Source organism: Triturus cristatus, chromosome 10 (genome assembly GCF_964204655.1).
Source record: "Triturus cristatus chromosome 10, aTriCri1.1, whole genome shotgun sequence".
Taxonomy (NCBI): domain Eukaryota; kingdom Metazoa; phylum Chordata; class Amphibia; order Caudata; family Salamandridae; genus Triturus; species Triturus cristatus.
Genome location: NC_140593.1, coordinates 1110286900 through 1110312618, shown reverse-complemented (window position 1 = coordinate 1110312618; position 25719 = coordinate 1110286900). Strand labels below are relative to the sequence as shown.

Here is a 25719-nt window from a genome sequence, read left to right as displayed (position 1 = left end):
ATTTACATTGACACTTATTAAGCATATAAGTAGGATTTTTCATCTACTAGCCTGCATGATTTATGTTTTGTTTCTTTAGTTCATTTATGTTTTTTTATAAATGGCTTGGAGGTCCTGTTCACGCATCCCCGCAGATTCTCCTCTTCTAACAGCACTGTCTGGGCAAATAAGGGATAGAACACAGCGCAAATAGACATTAAGTACAATATAGGTTTTTAAAGTTCACTTTAGCGTTATTGTTTTTGTAGATCATATCCCTGTCCTGAGGAAGCCATAACGAAAGTAGGAGGCTGAAACGCGAACGCGTCGACACCTTGACAAAGGAGGAGTCCACTGTATTGTGGAATAAATACATAAATTGTATCGGCATTACAAACCTAGAGGAAATACTATATCTGTGTATTGCTGATAGGACTACCCCCGGTTGTAGCACTACGCAATGTTAAGTGCACACATGTTTGATGGAATGAGCGAATAGGGAAAGGATTTTTGATTGAATTACTTTGTATATGAGTTTGTATATATGTGCTGTAGTGTAAATATAAATTGTTGTGTATTAGATGTATTGATTGCACTGTGTTACATTATGTGTTTGGATGTTCACCGATAGATATTTGTGCCTGTATTATAATCATTTAATTTTGTCAGAAGAAATTGATTTTTTGCCGAGGTAATTAATAAACACTTGTGCAGAAAGTAAACATGATCTATCCCTCTATACCATTTGTATATATACCGTAGATGTTCCCTTGCCCAAGGTATAGGAGGGTCATTTGGGCAAACCCCTAATTATTTTGATTTATGTTATAACGCACAGCGCTATGCCATACATATTACAATCTGGGATCCATATCTTTGTCACAGTGCATAGGCAACTAGTTAGGTTACACAACACTGCCCTGTGCATATTACACTCCAAGGTGCATATCGCATAGCACGCGCTAGTGCCTATTCTATCTCGCGCTCTCCAATGAATCTGTCATTGCACACAATGTATTGCATATTATATTTCACGCCCCGGTTCATCTTATATCACACTTTTTGGTGCATAGTTTATACCATATACTATATCTAGTTTTCATTTTCAATCATGCTCTCAGGACTATGTTCTATATAACACTGCGTCCACCTACCCTTTTCACGAACATTACATTTTGCAATGTTGGGTGGAGGGTCAGGGGGTGTTTCTGCCAAGTGAGCCCGGAGTCACAGTCACAAACGTCCTCTTCTTCCTGAATAAAAGTGAGATTATGCTGCTTACTTGTTCATATTTTAAGTAGTTCGCACAGACACACATTTTAAAAACAATAAAGTTCCTAATATCCACCTTCTCTGAACAGTTAGCTTGCTGCCCCATCCACCTCCTCCCTATCCTCTGTTGTTTGAATCCATGGACTAGCCTCCTCCCTCCTGCCATGCATGGTCTGATGTGCTGCCACTGCCCTCCATTTAGCATGATGTACCAGTCCACCCCTCCTGCCCTCCATTGCCCGATTCTATGGCCCATCATTGACCTCCTGCTCAGCCTCTGTGCTTAGCTTGCTGCCCCTATTCTCCTTCCCCCTGCCCTCCGATGTCTTTGTGCATGCCCCAGCTCCATCCTTTTTGCCCACCATGTTCCATAGACCTGCCACTCCTATCTACTCTGAGTGTTCTGTTGAGCTGCCACTCCCCTCCCACCTGCCTAGCATTGTCAGATGATTGTAACCTGTCCCTGCCACCTCCACCCTGCCTGTCCACATGCCATGCCCCTATCCCCTTCCTCCTATCCTCCATGGTCCATTTTACTGCCACACCCTTCTGCCCTCCCTGGTCTGTTGTGCTGCAACTGCTCCTCCTGCCTGCCCCGCGCGGTCTGTTGTGAGGCCCCTTCCCCTGAACTCTCTTGTCTGTGCCCAGGTCCTGACCCTCCCTTCTATCCTCCATGGTCCTTTGTGCATGCCCCTGCACCCTCCTTCTTGCTCATCATAGCCATTGTGCTGCCACTAACCCTCCCGCTTGCCATGCATGATCTTCTGTGCTGCCATGGCCCCTCCCACCTTCCCTGTGTGGTCAGCTAGCTGCCCCTGACCCCCTTCCACCTTCCCTCCATGGTCTATGTGTATGCCATCATAGTCTCACTGTTGCTCTCCATGGTGTGTCTTGTTTCTAGTGCCCATCCTGCCTGACCTCCATGGTCATCTTGCTGCTCCTGCCCTGCCCCCAGCCCTCTGTTTCCATGTGCAGACCCCTATTCCCTCCCTCCTGGCTTGTCTGTTCCATTGTAATGCCCCTGATCCGTCCCTCCTGCTCTTTATGGTCTGTTATGCTGCAGCTTTCTCTCCTGTCTGTCCATTATGGTCAGCTAGCTACCATTGCCTCTTTCCCCTCTGTTCTCTGTTGTCCATGTGTATGGTCCTGTCCCCTCCCTATTGCTTTCTATGGATTGTTGTGCTGCACTCCCGTCCCGCATGCCCTGTGTGGTGTATTGTGCTGCTGCAAACCCTGATGCCTGCCCTGTAGGGTCAGTTTGGTGCACCTCTCCATGTCCCTCCTGTCCTCTGTTATCCGAGTCCATGTCCCTGCCCCAATTCCTCCTGCCTACTATGATCCAATGTACCAGACTTGCCAACATTTTGAACTTGGTATGAGGGAGAATTTGAAAAAAAAATGGGGTATTGATTTTCCCCTTTGAGTTACATTGAAAAAGAGGAAATTGTAGACAGGAGACAGATCAAATAAAGCCCATTTGACCTTAAAAACATTGGACGTTTCCTGGCTGAAACGGGTCTGTTGGCATGTATGGTTGTACTACCACTGCCTCTTCCTTCTGCCCACAATGGTCTATTATATTGCCAGAGCCTCTCTTGCCAGTCCTGTATTGTTGGTTTGTTGCCCCTGCCCCCCTTTCCACTGCCCTCCATAGTCTGTTGTGCTGCCACTGCCCTTCCTGCCTGCCCAGTGTGGTCAAATTGTTGCCTCTGCACTCTCCTACCTGCCTTCAATTTTCAGAGTCCGTGCCCCTGGCCTCTGCCTCTCAACAGTATCCCAATGAACAACTAGATTGCTAACATTCTATATTTATTACAAAAGTGTGGAACGCCTGACGTCATCTTGATGTAATCAAAACTGTAATACCTAGAGCATTTCCCTCTAAAAAACTAAAATGAGGACATATTTTCTGAGTTTTCAAATAGCGACAAAGATTATTTGTAATCTTTATGTTTTTTTATCCAGTTGACCACTTGATTAAATGTTGAACCGAGGGGAGAGGATGTGGTGTTACTTCCAGAGCTGCAGACTTTGCAACTGGGGAACCAGGTTGGAGTTTCTGATTCAGCTCAACATTCTGTGATTCTGGTCAAATCACTTAATCTCCCCATGTCAACAACCAAAATGAATTTGATCTTGTGTGATGTAACCAATGCTCATGTAAAGCACTCCAATACCTGACAAGTCTGCACTATATAAAACAGCAAATACACAAAAAATAAGTGTTTTGCACACTTCTGTCATTGGACTACATGTGGGCTACATCTGGGTGATATTTGTGCTGCATCTGGGCTCTTTTGTCTCTGGTGGCCATCTTGGGAGATTTATTTGTTATGAAGTTTCCTAATTTCCTCATTTACTGCAGTCTCCTCAGTAGGAAATGCTTTCGGTTTTTTACTTTTTTACTTTGATTCCATCAAGAAGGTATTCAGATATGTCACACATTTGCCATAAATTCTGAATGTTAGCACTCTAGTTGCTCATTAGATCAGTGTAGTACAGCTACTGCTCACCACGGAAGTCCGCTGCTGGTATTAAAAGTGCATGTTTCAGTCTGCATATCAGAATTTTTTAATGAAATAGAAGAGGATTTGAGAAGTCACTCAAAATGTGCCCTAATTTTTCTTTCTTCAGCACTAATCATAATTTCTATGGCAAAATGAACCCCCTCATTGTGTTCCTTTTTAAATTAAATGTTTTAAGTGTTCCCAGTTTATTCCAATCAAGATGGCTTCAGGTGTACCATACTTTTGTCATAAGTAAGACAGTAAGCGCTCTAGTTGTTCTTAAGAACACTCTGGGACATTCTGTCATTTGGCTATACTTGGGCTACACCTGGGTGATATTTGGGCTACATTTGGGCTCTTTTGTCTCTGGTGGCCATCTTGGGAGATTTATTTGTTATGAAGTTTCCTAATTTCCCGATTTACTGCAGTCTCCTCAGTAAGAAATGCTTTCAGTTTTTTACTTTGATTCCATCCAGACGGTATTCAGATATATCACACATTTGCCATACATTCTGAATGTTAGCACTCTAGTTGCTCATTAGATCACTGTAGTAAAGCTACTGCTCACCAGGGAAGTCTGCTGCTGGTATTCAAAGTGCATGTTTCAGTCTGCATGTCAGAATGTTTTTATGAAATAGAAGAGGATTTAACCCCTTCGCTGCGGTGCGAATTCCGCCGCAGCGCTGGGGGGGTTTGGGGGCTTGACGGCGCCGCTGTGCTCATGACGGAACCACGCTATCATGAGTCACGGGTGAGCTGTGCTCATGACGGCGTGGTTCCGTCATGACTCCACCCACTGCGCTAATCGCCCGCACAGGCGGGGAATTAGCGCCGCGTGGGAGGAGCGGCCGCCAAGCTACTGTGTACTGCTCACCAGGGAAGTCTGCTGCTGGTATTCAAAGTGCATGTTTCAGTCTGCATGTCAGAATTTTTTTATGAAATAGAAGAGGATTTGAGAAGTCAAAATGTGCCCTAATTTTTCTTTCTGCAGCACTAATCATAATTTCTATGGCAAAATGAACCCCCTCATTTTGTTCCTTTGTAAATTAAATGTTTTAAGAGTTACCACTTTACCACTTTATTCCAATCAAGATGGCGTCAGGTGTGCAATACGTTTGTCATAAGTAGGACTGTTAGCGCAACTGACAGTCTCTGCCCTTGTTGGATGTACATGTTTTACTGAGAATGTCAGACTTCATTCTCACATGACTGAGAAAGATAATGTTAATTTACAGAAAATATGCTCTCAGTTTAGTTTATAGATCACCTTCCAAATCTATGTGGGAAAAGCATGAGAAAATAGTTTTCTCTCAAACATGATTCATGATATCACAGCAGAAGGCTTTTTCACAGGGTAAAATCACCTTAGAACACACCACAATTCCTAAAGTGAGTATGGTACCATCAACAAATGATTTGTAATGTAACAAAGTCTTAAAACCTTCTATTAACTGCAATGCTTTTTAATGAGGTGCTATCATGTATATTGGTCCCAAGATGGCTCCAACACTTCTTGGATGAAGTACTGACAGCCAATCAGATCTCACGATGAGATGTGTGGTTAGGCTCCGCCCAGATATATCTATCTTTTTAACTCTAATTTTCTCAGGAACTACTGAACGGATTTACACCATTTAAGCAAACGGCACGAGTCTGAACTGAGGACTACCTCTTTGCCAAATTTGGTGTAATTCCGTTCAGCTGTTCGGGCTGTGGCTGCGTCAACAGGTCCTATGGGGAAATGCATGGGGAAAACGTGTTTTGGGACCCCCCCTTTTTTTTCTCGGCCTCCGCTTGACGAATCACCGTGAAATTTTCAGGATCGGAGGGGACCGGAGCTGGCCAAAAGTTTGGAAAATTTTGCGAAGATTCGCCAATCGGCGCCAACTTTATTCCAAATAGAATGTTGCGGATTTCCTATGGAAAATAGGTCCTAACTATAACTACCTACTGGCGACTGCCAGTAGGTAATATATATACACATATACATACATATATATATATATATATATATATACACACACACACACATACACACACACGTATATTTATTAATTTTCACTGACACAAATGTTAAAGTAACGTTATATTTAGGTCTGATAAATAGATCTGTTTTTGTTTATAAATACCCTTAGAAATTCACTGAAAAAAACAAAGGTTAAAGTAACGTGATAGGTGAATATGTCAGTGATAACATTAACGTTTTGAACTAAAACAAAACACAGAATTTCACCTGTTATAGTTAGCAGACATAACTATAACTTCCGCCCCCCACCATGCACTGCTTATGACCTCATATATTACATCGCTCATGGCATGTTCTATGACATCACTGATGACATCTCACATGACATCAATGATGACATTGCTGATGACATTATTGATGACATCATCCAATGAGTGTGTTTGTTTTCTAGTTTACATAGTGGTGGGTAACTACCATAGTACTTCTCTATCTAATTTTGTACTGCCTGTGTCCAGATAATGGGTATAAGTGTTTACAGAATGCATGTACTCCTAAAACATGCGTTGAGGTATTGAGCACGTTATAAATCTTTCCATTGAAGAGTAACCCTGTGTGCAGGTGACAGTTGACAACTTGAGTTCAACATGTTCCACACACGTTTTTGGGCTCTGCAGAAAAAGTTTGCAACAGGGCAAAGATTCTACATACTAAAAAAGGCAGATTTACAAAGAATTAGCGTAGGGCAGCGTCGCAAATAATTTTTCTGCACTGCCCTACACCAATTCAAAAGGACAGAAATGCACAGTATTTACAGGCCGGTGCATATTTTGCAGCCATGTGCCAATGCAGGCACCCTTGCACCATGGTGCAAGGGTGTCTGTGTTGTTGGCACAATGGTTTTAGTACAGTAAGGGGCACTTTCATGCACAAAAACAATCACTAAATAGGCATTTTCCTATTTCTACGTGTGCTGAAGAATGCAGCACGGTGGAAAGAGGAAAAAACGAGGAGAAATGTAAACATTTCTCCTTGTTACGCCTGCTCTAGGGCGGTGCATGGTTTTAGCGCTACCCCAGGTTTAACTGATGTTGTAAATCTGGGGCAGTGTCAAATTCCATGGGTGTTGAGTGGGAACACCCACAAAAACACCCATGAAAAATCTCTTTCACGCAGAGTAAGGGAAGGCAGCATCTTGCGCAGCCTCCTTAGTCCATATCTACAAGGCCATGAAAAGCTATGCAGGGTGGCTTTACATGGCCTTGTAGATATGGCTAAGCCCTGTGCGTCACTAAAACGTCACAAAAAGGGACGTTCACGTGGCGCACAGGGCTTGTAAATATGCCCCTTAGTATTGTGAGCAGCCTTAAGGTATTAAACAGAACCTTCTCAGCATGACAATTTCTACATAACATAGAAGACTGTGTACACCAGGTATTAACCTATCTACATGTGCCTCTTTTGCTTCAGAAGATGGGCTTTACGTAAGGTTTTCACCACAGTGTGAAGGCTGCGGGTAGTATGATCTTTAGCACCATCAGACATTGGTTATTTCAAGTGAATAGTGTTTTTTTGCCAAGTGTTGCATAGAGTGTACACTGTTCTTAGTAGATACTTTTTAATACATTGTAGTGTATTTCTCATGAACTGTCTGCAAACACTGTGGTACAGAGTAAACTCTCTCTATAAAGTGAACACTGTTTACAGTACCCACATTTCTACTCAAATCAACTTCAACTTTTTTATAAAAATCAATATTAATAAACATATTGAGTTGTAATAATAACATTTATAAATAATGCAGGAGGAGGAGCCTAGCGCGCATCCAAGATGGTCGCGTGAGCACAGGGCTCCCCGGACCCTTTCTGCGCCTCGGAATAAATCCTGAGACTATCCTGATTTGGTGTATGGAATCTGGGAGATGAAGACCAGCTGATCATATATCTCTTTTCAAAACTCTAATCGGACCTGGGAATCCTGAGTTATCGTCGCCGGAACTTTTGGGACCCACCCGACGGAGGTGGCCGGGGTGAAGGTGACCCGTGGGGCCGGGCTGCAATTGAACAACAGCGGCCTCAGCGCGGTGCCAGTTACCGATTCAGCACTTTCGGTTTCGGTTTTGGCCTTCAGGAGATCAGCTGGCGTGCGTGCTCAAGGTGGCGAGGTGCCTCCTGGGCCTCTGCCCGAGGTTTGCTTTCATCTGCTACTGGCGGGTCTGACGCCTCCGACCCCAACACCGACGGTTTGTGGTCCTTTCGCTGGCACCCGCGCACCCCTTGATCGGAGGTCCCATTGAGTGACTGCGCTCATATGGCGGGCAAAGGGGGTCCGGAGGGGCGCAAGACCAAGGCTTCACTGCGCGGGGGAGCGGTCCAGAGCAACAACATGGACCGCTATACCCAGGGCAGGGGGTCCCCTGGCGCTGCTGGCCTCTCCCCGGATGCTGCAGGGGGAGGCACGACCGTCGCTGCGGAACCTTCCCTGCAGGACATTATGGGCGCCATCGAGGGCATCAGGGAAACTATCGCGACGCAATATGAGGCCCTGGCCCGTAAGATCGACACTGTCGCGATCGACGTCACCCTGATTCGGGCCGACCTCTCTAAAACCAACGAGAAGGTCCAGGCCCTTGATGCACGGACCTCCACCCTGGGTGCGGAGGTGTCGGATCTGCGGGCCGCGCTTGGGGACATTAGAGTGGTCAACGACCATATGGCCCGGCGGCTTGAGGACTTCGAGGGACGGGCCCGACGCAACAATATCCGCATCATTGGGGTACCGGAGTCCTCCGACAGCCGCCCGGTGGACCTCGTGGTCGAGGAACTTATCCTGCAACAGCTGTCCCCGGTTGGCCTAAGCAAATTCTTCGCTGTGGAGCGGGCCCATCGAGTTCCGGGCGGCCGGCCGCGGCCGGGGGCCCCCCCGAGGCCTATCGTGGCTAAACTGTTCCACTACAGGGACCGCGATGCTATTCTGCAGGCTTCACGGACCCGTGGCCCGGTCCGCTACGAGAACTCGACCATCAACTTTTATCCGGACTTCACGCAACTGGTCCAGAAACAGCGGATGGGATTCCAAGGGGTGAAGCGCCGTCTCCGCGAGCTAGGCCTGAAGTACTCGATGATCTACCCGGCGAAACTTCGAGTGGAGCATGGAGAGCGGACAGCCTTTTTTGACTCTCCTGTGGCCGCAAGTGACTGGCTGGACTCGCTGCCGGACGGGGGTGGCCGGCCCGGGCCATCCGGGGGCACCGCAGGTGACGGGTCCCCTTAGACTGACCTTTGGTCCTTACTTTTGCGGCTTTGCACTGTACAGTTGGGTCTTACTTCTTTTGCATACTGTGCTTTACCAGGACCCGTGAGGGGTGCGGGCGGGTACGGGTCCCTTTCCTCCTCCGGGGTCTTTTTGTAGAATGGGGTTAGTGGGGCGACAGGCACACTGCAAGTTGGGGGGGGTCTTTGGCCCGCAGGGGTGCAGGGTGGGGGGCGTTGGACTTGGGGTGGGGTTGGGGGGGAAGAGGGGTTGTTTAGTTGTGTGTTTTTTGTTTACAGGGCGAGGTATTGATTCTTATCCATATTTGGGAGCGGTGCTGCGGGCTGGGGGCCTCTTGAGCTATTGGATGGGATGGGGGGAGACGGGTTGAGGCTTATGTCATGGAACGTCAATGGGTTGGGGGACCGTATTAAGCGGGGTGTTGTACTGCAATATTTGCGTCGTTTGACTCCTGATGTGGTGTTTCTCCAGGAGACGCATTTGGTCGGCAATGTCTGCCATGCGATGAACAGGGGGGGATACCGCCTCGTAGCCCATTCTGGTTTCACAACTGGCTCCAGGGGGGTGGGCATTCTCCTGCGAACCTCCCTTCCGGTGGAGATCACGAGGATAGTCTCGGATGACAGAGGGCGCTATGTGTGTTTGACTGGGAGGTGGGAGGGGCAGCCCCTTACCCTGGTTTCAGTCTACGTCCCCCCGGGCCTCCAGAACTCCACCTTCACTGACTTGGGTCGAATGCTGCTTGACCTTCCGGACGGCCTCCTGCTCATGGGCGGGGACTTTAATTCTGTGGTTTCGGGTGAACTGGATCGTCACCCACCGAGGACCCTCCCCGCTGCCCAGTCATGGCTGGGTGGGATGTTGGAGACCTTCGGCTTGGTGGATAGTTGGAGACTATTGCATCCGACCCAGTGTCAGTTCACCTTTCATTCGGGGGCGCATGGGAGTCTCTCCAGGTTAGACTACTTTCTTATGCCCGCGGCGCAGACTGGTCGGATTCGAGAGGTCAGACACCTGGCGCGTGGTATCTCCGACCATTCTCCGCTGTGGCTTCTCTTTGACACCGGGTCGCGGTCCGCAGGGCGGATAGCTCCCATTAACCCCTGGTACCTGCGGGACCCTGTGACTCGTGACAGCCTGGTTAAGGCCATGGACCAATACTTCAGTGAAAACGAGGGGTCGGTGTCGTCTGCGTTGTCCCTTTGGGAAGCCTTTAAAACTGTGATACGCGGACACGCCCTCGCCCAGATAGTGGTGGCCAAGAAGGTTAGGAGCGAGGCGGTGGTAAAGCTGGAGACTGACATCTCGGGGCTGGAGTCGGCCCTGGAGGCGAATGTTACTCCGGACGGACTACATGCCCTTAGCCTGAAACAGTTCGAATATAGGTCCCTGGTCACTGACGCGGCCAAAACTATGTATAGGGAGCAGCAGGGCCGATTGTATGACTCGGGGGACAAGGCGGGTAAGTTGATTGCGTGGCTGGACAAAAAAGAGAGAGTGAATCGTGTGGTCCCCGAGTTGCGTGCTGCGGATGGTGTGTGTGTGACTGAGCCGGATGAGATTGTGGAATGCTTCGCTGATCACCTCCGGGCGGTGTACTCCCCGGTGACTGACAGGGACGAGGATGACTCTCGCCTCCTACTGAGAGATATTGCTCTGCCCGGCCTGTCCGTTGAGGACCGGGAGCGGTTGGACGCCCCCTTATCGTCGGATGAAATAGCGACCGCGATTCGTTCCCTTCGCTCGGGCAAGGCTATGGGTCCTAACGGTCTGCCCATTGAACTATACAAATTGCGTCCTGATAAGCTTGCGCCCTTCCTCGGCCGCATGTTCCGCGACTCTCTTGCGGCGGGTTCCCTTCCTGCCGACCAGCGCTTGGCCACTATAGTCGTTATCCCCAAGGAGGGCAAGCCTCGTGACCGCTGTACCTCTTACCGGCCTATTTCACTGCTCAATGCGGAGCCTAAAATCCTGGCGAAAGTCCTGGCCAATCGATTGTTGAGTGTCGTGTGCGACCTTATTCATCCGGACCAATGCGGCTTTATCCCGCACCGCAACACCGCTCTTAACTTGCGGCGTCTGCACGGGGTCCTCGCCAGGGCGGAGTTCCTCTCCGAACCGGCCGTGTTGGTTTCTTTGGATGCCACGATGGCATTTGACACTATTGAGTGGCCATTCCTCTGGGCCGTCTTGGATAAATTCGGCTTTGGAGAGGGATTTATTGGTTGGGTGAGGCTCCTTTACACGGGACCCATGGCTCAAGTGGTGGTGAATGGGCGGGTCTCTCGGCCCTTTGCCCTCGGCAGGGGCACGAGGCAGGGGTGCCCGTTGTCCCCGTTGCTTTTTGCTCTCGCCCTGGAACCACTCGCTGCCTGGCTCCGTTGGGAGCCCTCGCTTAGAGGGATCCGGTGGGGCCCGGGCTTTGAAGATCGGGTCTCGCTGTATGCGGACGACATTCTCCTGTACCTCACCTCACCGCGGCAGTCACTCAACGTCCTCTTTGACGTTCTGACCTCCTTTGGGAACAATTCGGGTCTCACGATCAATTGGTCTAAATCCTGCGTTTATCCCATCGCTGGTGGTCCTCCTCTCCTGCCGCCTCGGCTCCCGATTCAAATATCTCTGAGCGGCTTTAAGTACCTGGGGATATACGTTTCGCTGGACCCGGTGGCTCGCTACGAGCAGAATCTTCTGCGTCCACTTCGGCGACTGCGGGAGGACACGGCCCGGTGGTGCAGGCTGCCCCTGTCCCCGCTGGGTCGGGCCGCGCTGTTTAAAATGATGTCCCTTCCCAGGTTCCTCTATGCACTCCAGAACTCCTTTGACGTTATCCCAGTGGCCTACTTTCGGGAGGTGGAGAGCCTGCAGAGGAGACTGGTGTGGAACGGCCGGGCGCGTATTGCTCTTGCCAAGCTCACTCTCCCCTGGTATGACGGGGGCATCGCGCTTCCTGACATTCGTAGGTACTATTGGGCCTCGCAGCTATCTGCCATTAACCACGCCACGTATGCGCCCGGCTTGAATCCGGCGTATGAGATGGACAAGTTCCTGCTTCCCGGCGGGAACTACAACAGGGCACTTTATTCCCGCCTGGCTGACCGGACCCTTACGGGTCCTACTAAGATTGCTGTGCGGACCTGGAGGGCTGCCACTGCGGCCACGGGCTGGAGTGAGCGAATGACATGTGCTACTCCCATGTTTGCCTCCGACCGCCTGGGCAGCTTGTGGACCACCAAGGGGTTTGACCAGTGGGACACGATTGGTATCAGCAAAGTGGGAGACCTGTGGCACAAGGGCGCGGTCAAGACGTTCGCGGTGCTCCAGGCCGAATACGAGCTGACCGACAGGGAGTTCTTCCGCTACGCCCAGGTTCGACACGCCCTGCTCTCGGTCTTCGGGGAGGGGACCAAGATCCCGGTTTCCTCGCCCCTCGAGGACCGCGTACTTGACGGACATGTCCCTGATAGTACTATTTCTTTAATTTATAAAAAATTGATTAATCACCGGGCGGATCTCCTGGTGCGCCTTCGGGAGGCTTGGACTGGGGATGGGGTTGAATTGGACGACGAAGACTGGCAGTCTGCACTGTCGTCCCCCAAGGAGGTTGCCATTCCGGCTCGTCTCCGGTTGGTACAGCTCAAGATTCTCCACCGGGTGTATGTTACGGGTCCGCGCTTGGTCGCGATGGGATTCTCCGACGACGGGCTCTGTAAACGAGGCTGCGGGCTCAGCGCCACCTTTCTTCATATCCTTTGGGAGTGTCGCGAGGTGGCGGACTACTGGCGCCGGGTCCACACGGTCATGGGACAGGTCACCGGGGTTGTGCTGCTGCCGGAGGTGCGTCGCTGTGTCCTGAATGTGTGGGAGCCCAATGACTACAACGCGGCTCAGACTCGGTGGGCGGCCCTAGGGAACATGATTGCCAAGAGGGATATAGCGCAACTTTGGGGCGCTCAACGGCTGCCCACCGTGTCAGTATGGAAGGAGAATATGGACTGGTGTATGTTTCGGGAGAAGACAGTGTATGTGGCCCGTGGCAAGCCGGGGGCATGGGGTAGAATTTGGGGTCAATGGAATGCGTATCGCGGAGGCATCTGTACGCCCCCCCTGGTGGACACTGATATCGCCATGTCCCCCTGACCCTTGACGGCTCCTGGCGCTTTTTGTAACAACTACATATGGACGTTCATCTCCCTTGACCCCCTTCCCCCCCCCCCTCCGTCCCCGGCCTCCCGGTACTCCTCTCTTTTAGCGGATTGCTCAAATGTTCTGACTGGAGTCTCCCGGGGGGAGCCTGAACCGCACTGGTATCCCTCGTAACTCGCCTTTTGTTTTTATTGTTTTTTCTTTTTGTTTCTGTTATTGTTGGACTGACGCTTGCTGTTCTTCGAGAACTATCTTGAGCCACGGCGGGGCAGTGCCCTGGGAACGGATTGCAGCCTTGATATGTGTATATTTCCTTATGTACCTAGCGGCCGGCCCGGGTGGTTGTAGGCCCATACTTGTAACCGAATTATTGTTCAATAAAAACTTTTTCCAAAAAAAAAAAAAAAAAAAAAAAAATAAATAAATAATGCAGTGTGAATTATTTAAATATACATTTGATTAGAAATATAGGCGAATTTCGAAGGAAGATGATAGATCTGCTTTATATATATCGATATGCTCACCCCTTGATAAAGCCATGGTGAAGGGTTTGCTGCACACAGGCCAGGCTAACCCCACGCTGAACACAGAGGGTTGGTCGCTGGCCTTTGGCCGTGGGTAGCAGAGGGTTGGCAGCCTGTGGGTGGAGGGGCCGAAGGCCGTGCGCTGCATGGGGTGGGTTGCCCATGAAGGGGGTTGGGCACAGGACCTGGCCAATGCGAGGAGGGGATTTACTTTATGTATGGTAATAAAATATTTCTTGACATTAAAAACCCTAGAAATTCACTGAAAAAAATAAACAACGGTTAAAGTGATGTTATAGATAGGTGAAAATGTCTGCGACAACGTTATGTTTTAAAACACTTAAATTCACCAGTTATAGTTACTTCTAGTAACTATAACTTATGCCCTGAGGTAACTATAGCTTGTCGCCATGCACTGCGGAAAGAAAGAAAGAAAGAAAGAAAGAAAGAAAGAAAGAAAGAAAGAAAGAAAGAAAGAAAGAAAGAAAGAAAGAAAGAATGGATGGATGGATGGATGGATGGGATGGATGGATGATGTGTTGCAGGTTGAATTCCACAATCTCTAATTGAAGATGTCACAGTGAATGTATGAAGTCATCAGTAATGTCATGTACTTTGAGATGTGATCAGTGATGTAATATGTGAGGTCATAAACAGAGCACAGCGGGAACACAGGTTTTAGTTACCTCGGTCAATCAGAGCTAGTGATTTACAGCGTTTTTGGAGAATTTTACACATTAGGTTTTTTATCTTATTCAACGCCTAACTATAATGTCACTCTAATCTTTGTTTTTATATATATATATATATACAATGGTGAAGGAAGGGGGCGGGGCCTGAGGTGATATGTGTGCAAACACGCCCTGTGGCGCGTTTTAAGTTGGGGAATTAATTCTTCTTCAACCCTGAGGGTCCCTGAGGACCAACTAGCCCACCAGGTACCTCCAGTAAGCGCCACGGAGCTGCGTTGCAGAGTGTTGTAAAAAGGGGCGTGGCCTCTGAACACCTCTCTGCAATGCAGCTCCCTGGCGCATACTGGAGGTACCTGGTGGGCTAGTTGGCCCCCAGAGGACCTCAGGATTGAAGAGGAATTAATTCCCCAAATTAAAACGCGCCACAGGGCGTGTTTGCACACGACACCTCAGGCCCCGCCCCCTTCCTTCACCATTGTACAAATATTCCTCTAAAATCAGCCGAACTACGAATTTCGATTTACTCACCTGTTATCAGGAGAGAACCCAGTGCTGCATCTTTTAGCCCAGCACTGACCCTGAAAAGTAATTCTAAGCGTACTTACCAGTAACTTGTAGGATAACATTGTGTGGGTTTCACCAGAAAATTTTCAAAGTGTCCATTATTGAAACGTACAAATATTCGTCTAAAATCAGCCGAACTACGAATTCCGATTTACTCACCAGTAATCAGGAGAGAACCCAGTGCTGCATCTTCTAGCCCAGCACTGACCCTGAAAAGTAATTCTAAGCGTACTTACCAGTAACTTGTATTTCCTTCCATAGGAATCCATTGTGTAGGTTTCACCAAAAAATGTTCAGTGTCTATTTTCACAAGCTAAAAATATTCCAAAAAAATCGTCTGTATGACTTAAACACATTCTTTCAACTGTTTACAGGAGGTTGGCCAGTGCTGGGTCTAGGATCCACCACTGAGTAAAAAAAAGTAACGATAACACTACTTACCTGCTAAGTGAATTTTCTGCCCTAGGATATCATTGGTGATTCTATGTGAAAAAATTTCAATGTGTCAACTTTTAAAATACAATAATATTCCTTAAAAATTACTACTGTAACCAAAACGCTTTTACTCAACTGTTTACAGGAGATGTCCAAGGACTGAATCTAGGATTCAGTCCTGTGGTTAGAAAAGTAATCCATAAAGTAACTAATTGCATTTAACTAGAAATTCACATTGAGCTCAATGTTGCTTTGTGTTTGAAATTGTGTTGCCCATTGCAACAACTGTAACTACTGTACTTAAAAGTCTGTTGCCTATTTGCCAAGTATTTAAACTAAAGTAATTCATTCTGAATAAGTATATTTTGTATTGTAATGTATAATGTAATTATAATGTAATTAAAACAAATATATCTAAAAATAAATAGTTTAAAAAATGTAGTAAATCAGTATCAAAAAAGCAGTATAACAATTAATACATTAAAAATTGTCATTTACAAAACCTTTGAAATTCACTGAAAAAACCATAGGTTTCAGACCTGATATAGTTAGGAATTAGCATTTAAAAAACCTTTGAAATTCACTGAAAAAACGATAGGTTTCAGGCCTGATATAGTTAGGAATTAGCATTTAAAAAACCTTAGAAATTCACTGAAAAAAACATAGGTTTTAGGGGTGTTATAGTTAGCTGGACATTTCACTCGAACAAAACCATTGAAATTCCTCCGATATAGTTAGTTGTACTAACTACATCTCGCGCGCCCGCAATCCACTGCTGATGATGTCACATATTACATCATTCATGACATGGTCAGTGACATCACTGATGACATCTCAAATGACATCACTGATGGCATCATCCACGTGACAATCAGATACACCTCATCATACACTAGTATAACCTTTCATCACTCACTGTAAAATACAGAGTGCCAGATTTAAAACCATTGACACACCAATACAAGTTTCTAAACACCCACTCAGTGATTCCTAGATCTATACACACATCTAATCACTTACCTATAGATTCACTCATACATGCTGTCAATGATCAATAGAACACTATCACTTATACACCTATATCGACATTACACACAGCACACATCCTAATCACTTATGAAGTAATCCTACTCACTTATGCAAACAATGGATCATACGTACTTTTACTTACCTATACACTTATAAAAACACCACTTCATCTAGTCATATAGATAATAAATCATACTTAGTGTCTTATAAAAACACTATTACAAGTATACAGTTATCCATACAGTCAATCAATCAATCAATCAGTGACACTTATAAAGCGCGCTACATACCCGTAGGGTCTCAAGGCGCTGGGGGGGGGGGGGGTGCCGCTACTGCTCGAATAGCCAGGTCTTCAGCTTCTTCCTGAAGGAGAGGTGGTCTTGGGTCAGGCGCAGGTCGGTCGGGAGGGAGTTCCAGGTCTTGGCGGCCAGGTAGGAGAAGGACCTTCCTCCTGTAGTCGCTCTTCGGATGCGGGGGACGGCGGCGAGGGCGTGGTTGGCTGATCGGAGGTGGCGCGTGGGAGCGTAGAAGTTGACTCGGCTGTTGAGGTAGCTCGGGCCTTGGTCGTGTAGGGCTTTGTGTGCGTGGGTGAGGAGGCGGAAGGTGATTCTCTTGTTGACGGGGAGCCAGTGAAGGTCTCTCAGATGTCCGGAGATGTGGCTGGATCGTGGGATGTCGAGGATGAGTCTGGCTGAGGCGTTCTGGATCCGCTGGAGTCTCTTCTGGAGCTTGGCGGTGGTACCGGCGTAGAGGGCGTTACCGTAGTCCAGTCGGCTGGTGACGAGGGCCTGGGTGACGGTCTTCCTGGTCTCTGTGGGGATCCACCAGAAGATCTTCCGAAGTATGCGTAGGATGTTGAAGCACGCCGAGGAGACGTTGTTGACCTGCCTGGTCATGGAGAGGGAGGAGTCCAGGATGAAGCCCAGGTTGCGTGCATGGTCTGTCGGTTTGGGTGCGGTGCCCAGGGCGGGAGGCCACCAGGAGTCGTCCCAGGCGGAGGGTGAGGAGCCCAGGATGAGAACCTCCGTCTTGTCCGAGTTCAGTTTCAGGCGGCTGGTCGTCATCCACTCGGCTACCTCTTTCATCCCTTCGTGCAGGTTGGCTCTGGCGGCGGCGGGGTCGTTGGTCAGGGAGAGGATCAGCTGGGTGTCGTCGGCGTAGGAGATTATGCTGAGGTTGTGTTTGCGTACGATGGCCGCGAGGGGGCTCATGTAGACGTTGAAGAGGGTGGGGCTCAGAGATGATCCTTGGGGGACGCCGCAGATGACTTCGGAGGCCTCTGATTTCTACGGTGGTAGGCGGACTCTCTGTGTTCTTCCGTCGAGGAAGGAGATGATCCATTCCAGCGCCTTGTCCTTGATTCCGATGTTGCTGAGGCGCCGTACTAGGGTGCGGTGGCAGACCGTGTCGAATGCTGCGGAGAGGTCTAGGAGGATGAGGGCCGCTGTTTCCCCATTGTCCATCAGGGCTCGGATGTCATCGGTGGCGGCGATGAGGGCGGTCTCGGTGCTGTGTTTGGCTCGGAAGCCGGACTGTGAGGGGTCGAGGGATCCGTTCGTCTCGAGGAAGGCGGCCATCTGCTTGTTGACGGTCTTCTCGATGACTTTGGCTGGAAACGGGAGAAGCGAGATGGGGCGGTAATTCTTGAGGTCGGTGGGGTCCGCTGTTGGTTTCTTGAGTAGAGCGCTGAGTTCGGCGTGTTTCCAGCTCTCGGGGAAGATGGTGGTGTCGAAGGATGTGTTGATGATGTCTCGCAGGTGGGGTGCGATGACAGCGTCGGCCTTGTTGAAGACGTGGTGAGGGCAGGGGTCGGTCGGTGATCCGGAGTGGATGGAGTTCATCGTGCGGGTGGTGTCTTCGGTGCTGATCGGGGTCCAGGCGTGGAGGGTGGTGGTGGGTGGGGGTGGTTGGTCGGTCATGGTGTGCGTTGGTTGGTTGTTGAAGCTACTGTGTATGTCCGTGATCTTGTTGTGGAAGTATGAGGCGAGGGAGTTGCAGAGGTCTTGCGATGGGGTGATGTCGTTGTTTCCTGCGCTGGGGTTGGAGAGCTCTTTCACGATGTTGAAGAGTTCCTTGCCGTTGTGTGCGTTGTTGTCCAACCGGTCCTTGAATGCTGTTTTCTTGGCGGCGCGGATCAGCTGGTGGTGTTTCCGGGTGGCAAGTTTGTAGGAGGTCCTGTTGTCCGGTGTCGGTTCCCTTTTCCAGACTTTCTCGAGGGCTCGGAGGTTCTTCTTGGAGCACTTGAGTTCGTCGGTGAACCATGGGGCCTTCTTGCTGCCGGGTCTGCTAGGCGGGGTCCTCAGCGGGGCGAGCTCGTCCGCGCAGTTGCTGATCCACTTCGTGAGGTTGTCGGCGGCCTGGCTGGGGTTCGCTGAGCTGGCAGGAGGGTGCTGGCTCAGGGAGGTGGCGAGCTGGTCTGCTGAGATCTTGTTCCAACTTCTGCGGGCGGCTTGTTGCTGGTGTTGGTGGGTCGTCGTTCTCTTGAAGGTGAAGTGGACGCAGCTGTGGTCCGTCCATTGAAGCTCTGTGGCGTGGCTGAAGACGATGTCTGTGCTGGATGAGAAGACGGCGTCGAGTGTGTGTCCGGCGAGGTGGGTGGGGGTGGACACCAGTTGCTTGAGTCCCAGGTTGGCGAGGTTGTCGAGCAGGGTGCTGGTGTTGTGGTCGTTGTTGTTCTCCAGATGGAAGTTGAGGTCTCCCAGGAGGATGTAGTCAGCGGAGGGGAGGGCATGCGGGCTGACGAAGTCGGCGATGTCCTCGCTGAATTGCGTGCGTGGTCCAGGGGGTCGGTAGATCAGGGTGCCTCTGAGGGTGGTGTTCGGGTTGGTGTGGATCTGGAAGTGCAGGTGTTCGGCGCTGGTCAGGGTGTTGTCGGTGCTGGTCGTGAGACGGATGGTGCTCCTGTGGACAATGGCGATGCCTCCTCCCATCTGGTTGGCGTTTCGGTCCCTCCGGACGATCTTGTAGCCCTCTGGGATAGCGATGGCGATGTCGGGAGCTGAAGAGGCATTCATCCAGGTCTCCGTGAGGAAGGCAACGTCAGGGGCTGTGGCGTCTAGGAGGTTCCAGAGTTCGATGGCGTGTCTGTGGACGGAGCGGGTGTTGAGCAGGATGCACTTGAGGTGGGTGCTGCTGGTGTTCGACTTGGCGGGTGCTGGTGTGATGTTGGTCTGGGTGCAGGAGAACTTGCAGGCGTGGCAGCTGAATGGTCCGTGGGTGCATCGTGGTGTGGCTTGGTGGCAATCTGGGAGTCGGCCGGTGTTGAGAGCGATGAGGGTGGCGGCGGAGTACGTCAGGCGGGTAGGTCGGGGTCTTCGTGGGCCAGGGGTCCTGGCGCTGGACGCGATCCGGTCGCGGACGGGCGCAGACGGGCTTACCTTTGGCGCACCTTCGGCGCTCAATCGGCGCACCCGCTGCGCGTGGCCGCTGCGCGTTCGCACGGTCGCCATTTAAGGCGAAGTGCGCGGGTGGGCGGAGCAGCTGGGAGGCGGGAGCGGGGAGGGTTACAGAAGGCAAAAGGGGCGGGGACAGGCGGCGGTGGCGGGAGCGGGGAGGGTTACAGAAGGCAAAAGGGGCGGGGACAGGCGGCGGTGGCGGGAGCGGGAGCGGGGAGGGTTACAGAAGGCAAAGGGGGCGGAGCAGCTGGGAGGCGGGAGCGGGGAGGGTTACAGAAGGCAAAAGGGGCGGGGACAGGCGGCGGTGGCGGGAGCGGGGAGGGTTACAGAAGGCAAAAGGGGCGGGGACAGGCGGCGGTGGCGGGAGCGGGGAGGGTTACAGAAGGCAAAGGGGGCGGAGCAGCTGGGAGGCGGGAGCGGGGAGGGTTACAGAAGGCAAAAGGGGCGGGGACAGGCGGCGGTGGCGGGAGCGGGGAGGGTTACAGAAGGCAAAAGGGGCGGGGACAGGCGGCGGTGGCGGGAGCGGGGAGGGTTACAGAAGGCAAAGGGGGCGGAGCAGCTGGGAGGCGGGAGCGGGGAGGGTTACAGAAGGCAAAAGGGGCGGGGACAGGCGGCGGTGGCGGGAGCGGGGAGGGTTACAGAAGGCAAAGGGGGCGGGGACAGGCGGCGGTGGCGGGAGCGGGGAGGGTTTACAGAAGGCAAAACGGGGCGGAAAGCAAACACGGGGAAAATGAAATAACAACAGAACAGGCAAAAATACGATAAACAAGGGAAAAAAAAGAGAGTTAGACCAAGCAGGCACAGATTCACGTCAAGACAAGGGCAAAAACAACTGCAGCGGCGGCAGCCGGCGGACGAGGCAGCAGCGAGGCAGAGGGCAGGCAAGGGGCACACGCAGCAGCTGGTGGCCGTGCGGCGCGGGGGTGTCCCACAAGTGGGTCACACTCACCTGCGTCGCACGGTCGCCATTTAAGGCCAAGTGCGCGGGTGGGCGGAGCAGCTGGGAGGCGGGAGCGGGGAGGGTTACAGAAGGCAAAAGGGGCGGGGACAGGCGGCGGTGGCGGGAGCGGGGAGGGTTACAGAAGGCAAAGGGGGCGGGGACAGGCGGCGGTGGCGGGAGCGGGGAGGGTTTACAGAAGGCAAAACGGGGCGGAAAGCAAACACGGGGAAAATGAAATAACAACAGAACAGGCAAAAATACGATAAACAAGGGAAAAAAAAGAGAGTTAGACCAAGCAGGCACAGATTCACGTCAAGACAAGGGCAAAAACAACTGCAGCGGCGGCAGCCGGCGGACGAGGCAGCAGCGAGGCAGAGGGCAGGCAAGGGGCACACGCAGCAGCTGGTGGCCGTGCGGCGCGGGGGTGTCCCACAAGTGGGTCACACTCACCTGCGTCGCACGGTCGCCATTTAAGGCCAAGTGCGCGGGTGGGCGGAGCAGCTGGGAGGCGGGAGCGGGGAGGGTTACAGAAGGCAAAAGGGGCGGGGACAGGCGGCGGTGGCGGGAGCGGGGAGGGTTACAGAAGGCAAAAGGGGCGGGGACAGGCGGCGGTGGCGGGAGCGGGGAGGGTTACAGAAGGCAAAGGGGGCGGAGCAGCTGGGAGGCGGGAGCGGGGAGGGTTACAGAAGGCAAAAGGGGTGGGGACAGGCGGCGGTGGCGGGAGCGGGGAGGGTTACAGAAGGCAAAAGGGGCGGGGACAGGCGGCGGTGGCGGGAGCGGGGAGGGTTACAGAAGGCAAAGGGGGCGGAGCAGCTGGGAGGCGGGAGCGGGGAGGGTTACAGAAGGCAAAAGGGGTGGGGACAGGCGGCGGTGGCGGGAGCGGGGAGGGTTACAGAAGGCAAAAGGGGCGGGGACAGGCGGCGGTGGCGGGAGCGGGGAGGGTTACAGAAGGCAAAGGGGGCGGAGCAGCTGGGAGGCGGGAGCGGGGAGGGTTACAGAAGGCAAAAGGGGCGGGGACAGGCGGCGGTGGCGGGAGCGGGGAGGGTTACAGAAGGCAAAGGGGGCGGGGACAGGCGGCGGTGGCGGGAGCGGGGAGGGTTTACAGAAGGCAAAACGGGGCGGAAAGCAAACACGGGGAAAATGAAATAACAACAGAACAGGCAAAAATACGATAAACAAGGGAAAAAAAAGAGAGTTAGACCAAGCAGGCACAGATTCACGTCAAGACAAGGGCAAAAACAACTGCAGCGGCGGCAGCCGGCGGACGAGGCAGCAGCGAGGCAGAGGGCAGGCAAGGGGCACACACAGCAGCTGGTGGCCGTGCGGCGCGGGGGTGTCTCATACAATCATATATATACTTATTTATATACAACAACTGACACATACACTGCCTTTTATTTCCCTAGTTTGTTGGACATGTACCATTGAGACATGTATTGGCTCATCACCACACCCATAAAGATATTCACTCACCCAAACAACTGTTATAACATGTAGTTTTAACTTCATATACCTACTGAATCAACTATTCACACATCTTTGGGCAGTCACACACCCCTCACCGAACCACACACACATTCACTCTCCCATACAAATACTCCGTTAACTAATCAATCAATAATATAGACCTTCACGTAGCTAGTAACCAACTGGTGCAGCAGTTTACACAACAACTTACAAAGTGATACAGATATTCACACAGTTTAGTCACTATCCAATATATTTTGTAAGACACTATAAATTAGTCAAGTAAACAGTCAATCACACTGCTACTAAATCCTCCATCCAGATATTTATATTTATATATCCACTCATTCTTCAATGCAAATTGCTATATATATATAATACATATTTAAATAACTAACCAAACCACATTCACTGGATGATGTCATCAGTGATGTCATTTGAGATGTCATCAGTGATGTCACTGACCATGTCATGAATGATGTAATATGTGACATCATCAGCAGTAGATTGTGGGCGCGCGAGATTTAGTTAGTACAACTAACTATATCGGAGGAATTTCAATGGTTTTGTTCGAGTGAAATGTCCAGCTAACTATAACACCCCTAAAACCTATTGTTTTTTCAGTGAATTTCTAAGGTTTTTTAAATGCTAATTCCTAACTATATCAGGTCTGAAGCCTATGTTTTTTTCAGTGAATTTCAAAGGTTTTTTAAATGCTAATTCCTAACTATATCAGGCCTGAAACCTATGGTTTTTTCAGTGAATATATATATATATATATATATATACACATATATATAATACATGTTATTGTTTTTAGTTATTTAAAACAGTAATCATTTTACATATTAAAAACAACATAAAATATTCAACATGGCACAAACTTCATTCTTAAAGAGAGGCATAATTAAAACTTTTCCCTTTAAAAGCAGTTAATTCTAACATTGTAGTCATGAAACAGTATGCAAAGTAGTCAAATAGCTGCTCTTTTGTTAGTGCATAAAGTGCATAGTGCTTATCTGGACTGTCTCATCCTATATGTGCCATAATATAACACATCCTGTGGCCCTGATCGCTTACCAGGAACTATTGGAGGTAGATGTGTAAAGTGCTACATGGCAAACCAGGAGGATTTAGTGCTATGTTTACATAAAGTAAGGGTAAAAAATTGCCTGAATTAAGCAGGTCTAATCACACACCAGTAATTATAGGGAAGATTAAAAATAGATTGGGGGTACATGATTCTATACCTACTAGCTTTTCTTTTTTCTTTATCTTTTCCTTATTCATTTATTTTTTTCTCAACCAGTTATTTACATGGGTTGGTGTGTATACCATATGTTACTCTGCTCTCAGTTCTTACATGTTTCCTGGGCTTTGTCGTATGTAATAGTCCATCCGTTCACAATTCTCCACTCAGGGCTTTACTTATCAGGCCTGGGATTCTCAATATGCAACCCATGTACTATACTACTGTTAGTTTTCCCTGTTTGTTTTTGAAAATGTACAATAAATATGCCTGAACTAAAAAAATAGAGTGAGGGTATAATTCTTTATTTAAGCATAGGAAGGACTGGATTTGGACTGAATTCACTACAGGCAAAGCATTACTATGCATGACTTTATAAGCATCCTTCAGGAAATTCAAAAATCTAGATGTTGACTAAACGTTAGTCCCACTCAAACATTTTTCTATTGCTTTCTTGCATTGCCTGATTCCTAAGAGGCAGAATACTGGTCTATCTATTTATCTATCTACATTCAGAATACAAAATAAACATGGCATTTCAGGAACTTAGATAAATTAGAAATCATTAAGAGCTACCAACAAACATCCAATGCGTTTTGACCCTCCCAGTCTTTTTCATGGTCAGTAAGTCCTTTCTCATTGTCAATTTTATACCCATGTCCATCCAGCATGTTATGGTGCATTCTGGGATCTGTCGTTTTTAACTTACGTATTAACAAAATTCAACAAAACTTACCATAAAACCAATTGATTTTTATGAACAGGGATTCAACCTCACTGGTTTAGTCCTATATTCTCCAAAGTCATATGTCCATTTAATAAGGGATTACATTTTGTTCTACTACTAAGTCCACTCATTATTAGTTCTAACATCATGATGTTACCCATCTGTCAAATCATAAACGGCTTCAGTGTTGTATCTTATAATGTTTTTGGAAAGGTCATAGTCCCTAAGAGATTGGCCTCAGTGGCTGCCCATTTTCCTCATTTTCCAGAACATAAGTGTTAAATTAAATAATGTAAACTATTCATAGAGTTTCAAGTGTCACCCTAATTATAGAATGAAATTTGATCTCTGTTTATTTGTTTAATGTACGTTTATAAATGCTCGTAAAGCTCCTCATCATTCGTAAGTCTTTATGGTGTCTTTGTCCTTAGTCTGATAATGTGTTTGGATTCAAGTTGGTGATGTTTTCGTGTTCTGTCTATGCCTCCTTCACTTTTCCTTACCAAATCAATCGCATAGTATCTCATAGTTCTCCAGTCGCCTGAGTTGTACTTAATATAGTGTTCAGTGATGGCATAACTTTCATTTTTTGGGACTTCTCTTATATGATCAAGGAGCTAAACAAAAAAAACGTACAGAGAGATTGATAACAACGAAAAAACAACTTTTAGAAACAAATGATGGGGAAAGTATAAGACTAATCCTTACAGATAGCTAGGAAAATAGTGAGATTCAAAAAAATCTTTAACAAACACTGGAATATAATATGCCAAGATCCAGATATTGGAAAAAGGCTGGGAAATCAACCTCCCCAATGTCTATTCAAAAGGATTTCTGCTCAGAACTGGCAGTCCCATTGCAATCACCAAGCAGAAGTGTTTCCCACTGGAGCCAAGCATAATAAATTAATGGAACACCCCTTTTGGCACAGGGCTACAAACAGGGTTTGACCCACTCCGGGAAGGCATACCCCTCCCACTGTCCGCCAGGCATTATGAGGATTTGGAAACTTCATGCCATATAGGGAAACAAAATAAAAATGAAAACGTATTCCTAGTAGGCATTTATTGAGAATACGCTGAATATGCATGGAAAGGCTGGCATGAGTGAACTACTTGCAGTGATTCAACTCTAGCATCCTTGTAAACATCAAAGCATCGCTGCAAAAGCGCTCTGGGATCTTTTGTTGTATGATGATTGGTAATAAAATGCTTTTAAATTTGGAAAGGTGACTCTCAAATTTAGAAACTAGAAAAATTTAAACTTTAAAAAAAACAACAGTGATTTTAAAAAGCACGCTCCATTGTGTACATTCTAAATCGATTAAGTATCACTATGAATACTTTTTTAATTCTAGACATTGACACAGTTTTAAGGGAGAAACTTCGAAAGACTGTGGCCTCTTGGGGAAAACAAATATCCCTAGAGAAATAAAGTCCACGATATGCATTGCCTGCTACAAAAGTTATAACCTCTGGCACGGCCTGAAAGGGACAACTGTAAAAAAGACTTGATGAATCCCATCCAACCCATTTGTGAGATACCATCTGATACACA

General features: G+C 49.0%; 1 protein-coding gene across 1 annotated transcript in view; it reads right to left on the bottom strand.

The window, feature by feature from the left end:
• The window catches only part of TEKT4 (tektin 4), a 104281-nt gene that overhangs the window by 38747 nt on the left and 39815 nt on the right, over nucleotides 1–25719 (bottom strand). The window lies entirely within an intron of this gene.